Below are 13,392 nucleotides of genomic sequence, written 5' to 3'. Positions count from 1 at the left end.
GAAACTGAAAACAGATTTAATTAAATACTGACTGTAGTTTTCAGTGCATAGGATCATTTTAAGGGTGCCTGCTTCTGTATGAATCTCATTGAGATGGATCTGCAAAGCATCGCAGCAGTGCTTGATATTGTTATGAGGTTTTTTGGGCAAAGGAATAAGGCTGAATTCCTAGGCCACTTTTAATTCTTGGAATAGCCAGGCGAGCTTCCTGGTGAGGTGATCGCCTGGGTGAAGAGCCATTAAGGGGAACAAAATTAGCACAAATGTATAGGATAAGTGACAATCTAATGTAGAGGCAGCAAGACGCGTACATGTAGTCAATTAAAAGTTGGTTTTATTCCAGAAAAAACATGCCACTTGTCTGGAGCTCTCTGCCCCCGTGACTTATGGCTACCCTGATGATGACTCAACTAAATCCTCAGCATTGTTCCTCTTCCTCCGGAAACAACGCGTGAAAACGAATCTCTTCCGTGGCTTCTGTGATGTCTATTTCCCCTTTTCTTGTACCCCTCCTCTTCTGCATGCTGAGAGGTTTGCAAACTGGCTTGGACAAGCTATTGTCTGCTAAGTCCTGTGTTTCTCTGGACTGTGAACTCCCTTTTGTCCTTTCCTTTGATCTTCCCATAACAAACCTCCCTTCATCCCCTGGGCTGCCGTCAAAGTCTGGCAGCTGCTGCTGTTCGCTTGCTGGCTCCAGCCTGACATCTATGTTGGAAATGTAAAGAAAAATAAGGGAATTTCTACCTATGTGGTGGACTTGTCCTAAGGTAAAAAATTATTGGGATATGATATATAACGCAATGAAGAAAATATTTAAGAATACTTTTCAAAAGAAACCAGAAGCTTTTTTGCTGGGCATATTAGGTGATGAAATCTCTAAGAAGGATTATAATATATTTATTTATGCCACAACAGTGGCAAGGATTATTTTAGCCCAGAAATGGAAGCAGCAAGAAATTCCTACAGTAGAAGAATGGCAAACTAAGATGATTGAATACACAGAACTTGCAAAACTGTCCAGGAAAATCCATGACCAGCGAGTTCAACTGTTTGAAAAAGACTGGAGTAAATTTATTTTATAATTGAAAGAACATTGTAAATCTCTGATAACACTAACAGGACTGATTTAAAGGTTTTTGCAGATTAGAAATAAAAACTTATCTACAATGAGAAGGAATTTTAAGGAATGAAAGTAGGTAGATAGGGGAAATTGGAAATGCAAGGAAATTATGAACAAAAGAGAAATTCGGTTTTGGGGGGATGGAGGGAAGTTTGAGGCTTGAAAGTCTCAAATTATAGGTGATGAAAATATATGTTATAAATGTTTGGTTGAAAAATGAAAACTTAATAAATATTATCATGAAAAGGGGAACAAAGGAAGTGGATTTGTGTGAGGCGGCAAACATGTGGTGCCCAAGTCATGAGCAGTTCGAAAGAGAAAGCCAGACTTGAGAGCAGAGAGTTGGATTGATGTGAGCTGGGAGCAAAGCAGCAAGCTATAGAGAGGGAGCGAGAACAATGCTTGATTTCTGTTTCAATCCAAGGCAGAGGCTATGGGAAAAACAAGACCCCTGGGTGGGGGTTAATGTCGTGAATCCCTCCATTGTAGTCTCAGGTTCTTTATGTGTGTATATAAACCACATACCATAAAGACACCACCGTTCTGTGCTGCATGTGTATGAAGGAACTGCATAGTTGGAGTCAATGGTATGTAAGCTATGTATGTGTATATATGTGTATGCACACACACACACACACACGGAATGCTGAGGAAAGGAAGGAAAACCAGAGTGAGGGTAATAGGAATGGAACAGAATAATATGGATGTGGGTATGGCTGGCATACTGGCACATTGGACAGGACAACTCCATGCTTCAGCATTTTGTTGCAGATTCAGTTTCTTTTGCATTTAGGGCACATTACTTCAAATGGTATGTGTGTGGTATGCACACATGTGTGATTCAAGCTGCAACTGTCTTGTGCACCAGCTGACAAGAGACGTTTTTAATGCTGGACCGCTGGATCCTGTCCTTGTTCAGACTCTGGTATTTTAAAAATTCTGTGCCAGGTGAAAACCGTACCTAGCAGCCAGAGGGTCTGGGTTTGAGCAGTTTCAGGATGTGCGAATATAAACAAAACGAAGCTGATCTCCAGCCAACAAGCTAGGCGTTGTGCTGCAGAAACTTGTTTAATAAGACAGTGTTCCCCCTCTTCTCTCTTCCCTAATACAGCTATATGAACTGAATCCATGCTCCTTCCATTCAGGGAATAAATTCATGCACTTCTGATTTCTTTACCTGGATATATCTAAAAATATTATAGTTGAATACAGTGGTACCTCGGGTTAAGTACTTAATTCATTCCGTAGGTCTGTACTTAACCTGAAACTGTTCTTAACCTGAAGCACCACTTTAGCTAATGGGGCCTCCCACTGCTGCTGCGCCGCCAGAGCACGATTTCTGTTCTCATCCTGAAGCAAAGTTCTTAGCCCGAGGTACTATTTCTGGGTTAGTGGAGTCTGTTACCTGAAGTGTATGTAACCTGAAGCGTATGTAACCCAAGGTACCACTGTATGTGGTGCAGGTTGCTTTGCTACAAACCAAGTACTTCAAATCAATTCCAAAAAAATATCAGTCAGAGAAACCCATGACTTGGCCTTCTTTATATGGAATGAAAATAGAGCTAAGACATGGAGGGAAGATGCAGGGAGGGGTAAGCAGGCTGGCATCACTGATTGCGAGGCTGCTCTGGTCCCTGCAAAGTTGTCAGGGCTATCAGAGAAAATCTATTTAAAATAGATTTTAAATAAAATATACTTCTATCTCTTTTTCAGAAATCTGACATGTGGGACAAAGCTTACCTCTTTTGTGGCATCTGTGTATCTGAAGAAGTGTGCATGCACACGAAAGCTCATACCAAGTACTAACCTAGTTGGTCTTTAAGGTGCTACTGGAAGAAATTTTTTTTATTTTGTTTTGACTCTTTTGTGGCACTGTGACCTGGTTGCAATGATATGAAAGAGGAAGAAGAGGCAAGTTAAGTCGAGGTCAGGTTGGCCACTGACAATGGGTTGGCAGGCCTAAGCCAGTCCATGAGTTGCAACAAGTTCACCATCAGTTGGTGTGGGAGACTCCTCCTCCTGTGTGTGACCAGTTAGATGGTCATGACCCTAGCAGATCCTGAAAAAGGGCTAGTCATGCAGCCATCTTCCTCTTTTGCTCTTTGCCTCGCTTTTGCTTTTTGGCTCTTAGCCAGCAGCACATGGCTCATCCTTACAGAGGATGGAAGGCACAAGGTAGAAAGTCCAAGGCATAGCTCAAACTTCTTTTCTCTACAAATGTAACTGTAACCACAAGTTGATGTCTGCCTTCAGAATATACTGTGAACTGAATGTAAGTCAACTTTACCCTTACTTCTAAACAAGACTGTCGTGCTATTATTATTTTAAGAGGGAAATAAAAGGGGAAACTTATCAGGAACAATCCAGACTGGACAAGCCAGACTGGATTGCTTAGCTTAAATGATTCTAACGAATCCATCAACTTGCTTCCAGAAATCTGCAAGGGAATGTGCTCTGCTGCTTGCTCATTAGCGTGAGTGAGGAGGGATAATATTTAATCAATATATCCACTCCTACTTTCCTTGACATTCCCTCAGATTCCATGCCTGAAACCTCTGTCAGTAAGTGTAGACAATACTGAGGTAGATGGACCAATGGCCCAACTCACTATAAGGCATATCCCTATGGCTCTGTGTTGATCTGCCACCAAGGATCTTCATTTAAGAAAACAGAAACCAAACAGAAAACCAACTGTTGACATTCAGAATTGGATGAGGCCAAGGCTGTTGAAATATAACACTCTTCTGCAGAATTACACAAAGACTGATGTTGTTTCCCTTTCACAACAACATTTTCACGTGTGCCTTGGTTGCAAAATGTCTGGCTGGATGTCTGGTTTGGAAGACAAAAGGTTCACTGGCAAGTTGGTAAAGCATTTCTGGACTGTCTAAGAGCAATGAAGATGGATGATCTATTGATTGATGACCTTAATGGAATGCAGGTTGCAGTGTGGGAGTCAGCCTCACAGTACTGGTTGCCGGGAAGAAGGAGGAGGGCTATTGCCTTCAGGCCCAGTTTGTTGGTTGCCCTGTTGGCTGCTGTGAGGAAACAGGACATCGGACTAGGTGGACTTTTCATCTGGTCCAACAGGGATTCTTTCATTCTTTCATTAGGGGTTACACAGATTTATTACTTAAATGAAACTGCACTGTACAGAAATGCAGAAAAATAATAGATTAACTCAGTGAGGCTTACGTCTGAGTAGACACACAAAGGATCATTATTTTATTTTATTACATTTCTACCCCACCCTTCTTCCCATAGGCACATTGGGTGGTTAACACCAAAGTAGCAAAACTAAAACAAAGCCACATGTGAAAACAACTGAACAACATTTAAAAGCATTAAGGACATCTAAAAGCATGTGCGGTGAGTCCTAAAAAAATAAAGGGGTTTCTTCTCCATGCATCCCAGTATCAACTGGTTAATTATAATGATAATAAACATATGGACATCAGGACATTTTCTACAAGCCTCCCCCCCCCCCACCTGCAGACTGACTATAGTGCTCACATAGGGACATTTGGTGACATAGCGTTACATCTGTGCACTTTGCTAGTTTTGTTTCGTTACGCAGCGTCTAGATTGCACAAGTGTAAAAGAAATAAGTTAATCTAGGATGTCTAGACTCTCTTTCCCACATGACTCCAGCATGGAAGATTTTGACCAGCACTGTCCCAGCTTTCATAATATATACATCTGCAGTGTATTTTCACTGTATGGAAGCCAAGTTCCTATAGAGATCCTGCCAAGGAGCTTTCCCACTCATTCTTGTTTGATCAGCCAAGCTACGTTTCGAATGCTAACTTCCTTTATGACCAAAAACCCAGGAAAGAAGAACTGAGTTGTTAGATAGCCCATTTTCCATTAAGAAAACATAAAACAGAGCAGGCAGGTAACCCTCCTATCAGCTCTAGAGCTATTAATTCAAACCAGCAATGAATACTAGATTTCCTTCCCATGTAGAGTGTTAATTGTGCTAAGAAAACAAATCTGCTTCTGTTGTGGGGTGATGTGTGCTGCCCCCACCGCATATGCAATAATTTAATTTGCCTTCCCTCTGCATATGCATTAATTTAACTTGCAAGCCAAGCACCTGAATGTGGCAGCCAGAGCGCACTGGGAACACACAAAGACCATGGTGACCTCCCAGTAGATGCAGTCCTGAGAGGGTGTCTCTAACTCTCTCTCTCTCTCTCTTGCACCACTGCTGAATGGTGGCATGATTTTGCATGAATCGGCAAGAATATCAGCAAGAAATGGGTTTGATCATTTCTGGACGTGGGCTAAAGGAGCTTGCCTTGGGCATCTTGTTTGATCTGAGCGTGCTCAGAATCTAAGTTAGCATTTCAAGCTAGGGAAGGATGGACAAATGGACAAAACTGATGATGCCATAATGATGACTTTCAGCAAGATCACCACGTGGTAGTAGCTTCTATCAAGCCATGTAGCTTTGCTAAAAATGGGAGATCTGACTGCTTCCCGCTCCCATAGTAGTCCACTGAATACATAGTATTCTATTTTGCAGAGCAGAGCAGTCATAGAATCATAGAATTCTAGAGTTGGAAGGGACCCCAAGGGATGACCCAGGTTTATCACAAATCGTTTTCAATGTGTATCAATCAATCATTTTATTTGTATGCCACCTTTCTAAAGTTAAAACCATGCTCAAGGCTGCTTACAACATACAAAAAATGACATAACTACAGGCATAACGAAAGTATCACTGACAAGAAACAAAACATCAAAACAAAACATTTGCACAACCAAATTGAACAATTTCTATCTAAATAATAAGATGCAAAATAAAGATATGAAAAAATAACAGCAATAACAGCAACAACCCCAACCCCCTAAACAATACTCAGACCAAGATTCTGTTCCCCAACCTCAGTCAGTCAGGGTCCTGCCCTCCAAGGCCAGGAAGAAAAAGGTCTGCAAGGCAGGGAGCATGTCTTCTAGGACTCATAGCCAAGATGTGCATAATGCACATTATATAAAGTTCTTCAACACCTGTTCATTGCTTTCATGCTTTATATTTGTAGGCACACCTCATTTTTTAACCTTGTTCCCATAGCATCTAGAATAGACTGCTCTAGTGTGTTAGATCTAGGGCAGCCTTTGAAGACTGACTGGAAGTTTCAACTGATCAGATTACAACAGTTAATCCGTAAAATGGGATGGGTAGATGGGAGTATATTTCACCAGTGTTTAAAGGTTTGCAGTGATTGCCAGCTCGTTTCCAGAAACAGTTTAAAGTCCTGGTTTAGACCTATAAATGATCTGGGGGCCAGGCTACCTGGAAGATTGCCCACTCTTATAAATGTGTCCATTTGTTAAGATCTTTAGGGAAGGACCTGGTCTTTGTGATTCCACTTTAAAACTGAGGTGGGCTGCCTGCAGGTTATAAACTCCTTCCCCAGACTGATTCATCAGGTGCCCTGTAAAAACTCTTTAGTCTTTTGCCAGGCATTCAGGCATAGTTAATGACTGCTGTCCTCATACCCACCTTTGCCCAGTAGATCTTTAAATTGTGGTTTAATTTGAAATTTTGCATGTTAGAAATTATTTGATTTGCATGCTACCTCAGAGATATTGTGGTTGAAAGGTGGGATAAACAACAAATTTTTAAAAGCCATATATATATATATATATGTGTGTGTGTGTGTGTGTGTGTGTGTGTTTCAGGAGTCTTATAATGGAGAACATGATCAATGTGCCCGTTTACTCAGAAATAAATCCCATTGTGTTCAGTGCAACTTACTCCTAGTTTTAGGACTGCGGACCTAGTTCTTGATGCTACATTATTTAACGAGGATTCTACTTGTTCTCATTTCAGACCTGCAAATGTTGTGGTATGTTGTATCAAGAGAGAGAATTTTCATCTTAATCCTCCGGATAACAAGACTGACATCTGGAACACTCAGGCACACACTTTTCTAGGAAAACGGTGTCAGCTACATGCACAGTCTCTCTCTCGAGGCTCATTTAGAATTCCAAGAGGCATTTTGGAAAACTTGTGCAATTGTGATACTATCTACCTCTGAGAAAGGCATCAGCAACGTTCAGGTCTAAATTAAACTGGGCATGAGCAACTTGTGGTCCTCCAGAGGTTGCCGGACTCGAGTTCACATCACTTCCAACCAGCATGGCTAATTCTTAGCGATGAGAGGAGTTTGAGTCCAACAACATCTGGAGGGCCACATGCTTCCCAGAGCCTCACTCCCCATCCTCTGTCATAAGTGCCATGGATTAACTAACTGCATTTTTGGAGCATTTTTCTGAGTTTGTGGTTTTCCTACTAATATAATATCATTCACTGTGTATCAGCCAGCGTAAGTATTTCCAAAGTCTGGATTGCCCATTGGCTGCGAATCAGTCCTTTAAGTACTTGGAAAAGATCACCCATCTTCTTATCTTCCAAAGTACCAAACTCCTACTAAGGTCAATAGAAATTATGTGAAAATGCTGACTGGAGGTTCTGACTCAGGGTGTAAATTCTAAATATTAATTACAGTACTTAAAATGTCTGCAGAGCACATAGCCTGCAGAAGATAAGAAAACAGTGTATGTAACAACTCTGGAAAATCAACAAGGCTTTACTAGCTGAGAATCCTTGCTTCACTTTGAACGTAAAACAAATAAATCTACTCTACTCTTGTTCCAGTATGATTTCTAAAGGAATGTTGCAGGCCATTGGTCTGAACTATCAGGCTCTTAGATTATTATGTTCATATGTCAGCCCCCCCACTGTCTCATACAATCAACCAAAGGACAATGTCTTTGCCCAAAGTACAACTTCACATCAAATGACTATTAGTCAATTATATACTCTATCTGCAGCTATAATTTAATATCTGAATGCATATAAAATTGAAAGATGTGAGTTGAAAGTAACAAATATTCATATATTCCTCACCCTACATAAATTAGTTATGTACACCATCAACCCGTAACACAACAAAGGTATCAATTTGTAATTCAAGCCACATACCCTGCAGTGATACTCAAAAAGAAATAATTTTGCTTAATATTTACAAGGTGTTGCACCTTGACTTTTTGGACACTGCTAAGCCTGACTAATCCAAGTAGCTTGGAATTTAGTAAAAGGATACAGCTGCAAGAAGTTTGAGTTTAATTGAATTTGACTAACATTATTTAAGATTGGCTTGCTGTTGATTGGTCTATATTTTCAGTTGCAAATGGGTGGTCACATGGGAGTTGCAGACCAAACTCATACCAGTAGTCCCATACCTACTCTTGTGTATTTGAGCAGTTCCACTCTTACTCATGAGTATCTATTGTAGACCTCTGCCTCAAAGTCAAAGCATACTTATAATTTGTTCACAGATGAGATTATGAAATGTGCAAAGACGTTTTAAATAACCCTATTTGACTGACTGAACCCAAAGAGTATTCGCTAATGGTTCCTCATCATCCTGGAGAAAAGTGCCAAGCGGGGTCCTGTAGGGTTCTTTCCTGGGTCTGGTTTTGTTCAATATCTTTATAAACGACTTGGATGAAGGAATTGAGGGTATGCTCATCAAATTTGCAGGTGACACCAAACTAGGAAGGATAGCAAATACCTCAGAAGATAAAATCAGGATTTAGGATGATGTCAACAGAGTATAGAACTAGGTGCAAATTAACAAAATTAATTTCAATAGGGACAAATGTAAGGTTCTACACTTAGGAAAGATCAGATGCACAAGTATAGGATGGGGGACACCTGGACTGACAGCAGGGCAGGTGAAAAGGATCTAGGGGTCTTAGTAGACCACAAGCTTAACATAAGTCAACTGTGATGCAGCAGCAAAAAAATGCTAATGCAGTTCTAGGCTGCATTAGGTATCCAGGTCAAGGGAAGTAATAGTACCACTCTATTCTGCCTCGGTCAGACAACACCTTGAGTACTGTGTCCAGTTCTGGGCACCACAGTTCAAGAAGGATATTGATGTGTGCAAAAGAGGGTGAACAATATGATCAAGGAGGGTCTGGAAGCCAAACCTTATGAGGAACGGTTGAGGGAGTTGGGTATGTTGAGCTTGGATAAGAGGAGGCATGATAGTTATCTTCAAGTATTGAAAGAGCGGACACATGGAGGATGGAGCAGGCTTGATTTCTCTTGCTCCAGAGGGTAGAGCCCAAACTAAAGGATTCAAGTTACAAGAAAGAAGATTCCAACTGAACATCAGGAAGAACTTACTGATGGTAAGAGCTGTTTGACAGTGTAACAAAAGACCTTGGAAGGTGGTGGGCTCTCCTTCATGGGAAGTTTTTAAACAGAGGCTGGATAGTTAGCTATCAGAGATTCTTTATTTGAACTTCCTGCATTACAGCGGGCTGGACTGAATGACCCTTGGAGATCCTTCCAATTCCACAATTCTATGACTCTATGATTATGTTGCCTGTCTCCTGTAAATAATTCCCAGATCCAAATATACACTCGTCCTCTTTCTTCTCATCCATATTGCAAGTTCAGGGAACAACCTTGCATAAAGTGTAACTCGTTTTATGAGCCAGGAAACCTAATCCTTGCTCAGTTGATCTTCATGCAAAATGTGATTCTTTGAATGCTTGACAACCATTCAAATTTCACAGCATATGCTAAAGTCTTGAACCCAGTTACGTGCTCACCACGATATGCCAACACATCCTTTTTGAGGAAAACAGGAACATTCAGCAAGCTTATAAATGGAGTTCAGAAGGGCTCATTGACCAGAGCTTGGAAAAACAGTTACTTCAGCAGCAAGCAGTAACTTTCTCTCTCTTCCACTTGGATCACAAACTCAGGGGCCTGATGCCAAAGAGCATTCCCAGAAGTAAAAGAAACAGCAAACATTGCCTAATTAGAAGACTGCACAGAGGCTGATGTGTTCCTTCCCTCTCATGATATTTCCTCTTTAGCTCAGGAGATGTGCTCCCTGAGATGCCTTGTTCTCCTAAACACAGTGGTACCTCGGGTTACAAACACCTCAGGTTACAAACACTTCGGGTTGCAGACTCCACTAACCCAGAAGTAGTACCTCGGGTTAAGAACTTTACCTCAGGATGAGAACATAAATCGCACACCGGCGGCGCGGCAGCAGTGGGAGGCCCCGATAGCTAAAGTGGTACCTCAGGTTAAGAACAGTTTCAGGTTAAGAATGGGCCTCTGGATCGAGTTAAGTTCGTAACCAGAGATACCACTGTAACTCTTTAGCAGACAAAATGTGAGTCTCTTTCTAAAGTGAGGTCTATTCAAGCATAATCAACTTGTGTGTGGCTCATTGCCCTGTGGTAGGGCACATACCCTTCACACATAAGACTTGAGGTTCAATCCCTGGCATGTCAAAGGCTAAAGAAAGACCTCTTCCAGAGACCTCTGAGAGAGCTGCTGCCAGTCAGAGTATACAAAGCTGGACTAGATGGAACAATGACTTGACTCACTAACAGACAGCTCTATATGCTCATTCAGGTTCTTTTTCTTTCCTAGAATCATAGAGTTGGAATGGACCCCCAAGGATCATATTTTCCCCTCCCTATTTTGTTTGCCCAGTTGTTTACTATGTTGTTCATTTTTGGGGTGGCCTGTTTTTGATGTTGATTTTTTAAGCACAAGATGTGCTTCTTACATTCACAGTCATTCTTTCCATCAGGATGCAAGAATGAATACTATGTTTGCCATCAGTTTAATAATAATAATAATAATAATAATAATAATAATAATAATAATACATATTGTAGAAAACCCTTTGCTGCACTATTAACTAGGGTGACGAAATGCAAAGGGGGACAGGTTTCTTATAGTTGTATAACGTTTTGGCCGGTGTAGTTTGTCAAGTGATAAAACCTACAATTCTCTTTGATATACAACCAGGTAGAGGAGTTCAATTCTTTGAATCTGGCCACCATATTGATTTATATCTTCTCAATCCACCTTTTCTCAGCTTTCCTGAAGGAATGGACTCCCTTGTCTATATATCACTGTGACAGATATACAAAACTCTCCAGTTGCTACTTCACCAGTGCAACTCATGCCATATTGAGCATGCTAGTCCAGTATGAAATGATTACTGAAACAAAATCAATTTGGGGCTATGTATTGCAGTGGTAGGCATGGCTCAAAACAATATATACACCTGTGTATAGGCCTCAGTTTACCCCTGTGACAACTTCCAATGTCATGAGTAAGCTGGCATCAAACTCTGGGGTGAAAAAATGGTTTTCTGAATCCAACTCTCATCTTATTGACTGCTGTGTGGGTAGAATGGGAAGCTGTCCTTGTTAAAATCTGGCCTCCATTGCTCTTTGTGTTGTCAATCAAAAGGCCTTCACAAATATGCCCCTCATAGCTGGTAGAGTAAGCGTATTGGTTAAAGTTAACAGAAGACTATTAAATGAACTACTGTGAAGTTCACAACAGGAAAAAAAACAACCAATCAGGCTTCCTGTGATTCCATGCCATCAACACATTAGTAAACTGCTATTAACAGGCAGACTATAGACCATCAGGGAAACAAATCATCACAGCAACCAAGTGAAATTGGACTCATATGTAAAAATATGTATCTGAAAGTGATGTCATTTCTGGCACAAATTCCTCAGTTTAAAAAATACAAGTCCATTCAGTTGAAAATAGTTTGACATAGCAGCAGAGGGAATTTGATTTCAATCCAAGGCCCTATAGACAAAGTCATTATTATACCAGTTAGGTAACAAATGCATGGCTATAGTCTCCAAAAACATTTTTTCTTCAGTGCCACACAGATGATAAAAGCACAATTTATGTAGTGTATAAATACAAAGCAGTCAATAAGACTAAAGTTGGGTTTTTATATTCTAGGAATTAAAGAACCACAGTAAGAAATGAGCCTTATAATATCCAGAACAGTTAGAAATCAAGCAAAGCGACTCACTGTCTTTGTGAACATTTTCAGCAGTGCCGAAAACCGCTTTCGTTTTCTGGTAAATATTTAGTGCACCTAGGAAAAGAAAAGGCTAAAGAGTGGAGTCCATAAGACACTTGGATGGTGTCTTCCATGCCTTCTTCTGGCAACTGCTGCAGCCAAGCTGGTGCCAAATGTATTGCTCTGCTTATCTTCCGATCACATCAGCAAGGTTGCCTGGGCAGTCCCATATACACTGCCCAGACTTGAGCCCAGGAGAAGTCCCTTCAGTGCTGCTGATGCAGTGAAAACAATACAGAATGCAGAAGTTTTGAGTGACCAGTCTCTGCAGCCACAGCTGGCACTGTGATTCTCCAGCGGTTTGGTTCCATGCTCTCAAGGCAGGCAGGTGCCAACAAAAACAACAATACATACAGGTGCAATGAAAGATAAGATACTTTTAAAAAAATCAAAATAATCATAAAATTGACAAGATCATCTTGTGGAAATGGAAACAACTGGACAGGATGGTTGGCATAAAAAAGGTTTTTAAAAAACACATGAAAGCTAGCAGCAAGGATGCCTGCTGAATCTCTGTTTCAAAAGTATTCCACAGTATGGAAATAGTGATACTAGGTGTCCAACCTAGTTGAAGCCAGTCAGGCTTCTGAGATATGGGAGGCAACTAACAGCAGTTTCAGTGATATAAGGGCTCAGCTGGTTTTTAAGGTATTCATGTTGTTCAGGATTTCATGTATTAAGCCTAGACCTTCAACTTGGCCTGGTAGCATAAAGGCAGCCAGTACAGAGGTGTCAAATGTTGTTGTCTGTCTGCGCCCATCTATACACTAGCTGCTTTCCCAAGTACATCAAGCAATCCAATCCAAAACCATTTTGACTCCATATTCACATACCTAAGAAGTAAAGGTATGAATTCCTGACTAAGTTGCACTTCTCGTTTCTTCTTTTTGGCACAAGTAATGTGTTGTAACCAATGCTGATCATATGAACTAGGGATAAATGTATTAAGTTAATTATATTGAAAGGCATTTGATTGACGGGTTTCTTTGGCAATAGTACTTCTAAAAATCTCCTGTATTTTGTTAAAGCAAGCAAAGTAAACATTATTTTTGAATACTGTTGCTGGACATGACATCCAAATTCAAAGAGAGATGCAACATTAAATCTTGCAAAATACCTGCGTCTTACAGCACTTCTCTCAAGTGATCAACTTATGGGCTGCTAGTTGTTCTATGCAAATCCTATTCATTTTTACAGGCCATGTGCAGTGGAGTCAAAAGTATGAGGCTGTGACACTCACACAAAGGTCAAAGGATTTCATTGCTTTTGCATATTTTATCCTCATAGCTTTACAGATAAAGTCGTATCTGTGGCAGGTTCATA

At 40.7% G+C, this 13,392-nt stretch overlaps 2 long non-coding RNA genes across 2 annotated transcripts in view; both read left to right on the top strand.

Moving 5' to 3' along the window:
- The window catches only part of LOC307216258, a 41,479-nt gene extending 33,747 nt beyond the window's left edge, over window positions 1-7,732 (top strand). The window contains exon 3 of the long non-coding RNA XR_013839010.1: window positions 6,960-7,732. This is a non-coding gene — a long non-coding RNA (uncharacterized lncRNA). The remainder of the gene's footprint in view (window positions 1-6,959) is intronic.
- LOC307216712 overlaps window positions 1-13,392 on the top strand; it is a 427,955-nt gene that overhangs the window by 69,826 nt on the left and 344,737 nt on the right. The window lies entirely within an intron of this gene.

This window comes from Podarcis cretensis, assembly GCF_951804945.1.
Source record: "Podarcis cretensis genome assembly, chromosome: 1".
Taxonomy (NCBI): Eukaryota; Metazoa; Chordata; class Lepidosauria; order Squamata; family Lacertidae; genus Podarcis; species Podarcis cretensis.
This window is presented reverse-complemented; position numbering and strand designations above follow the sequence as displayed.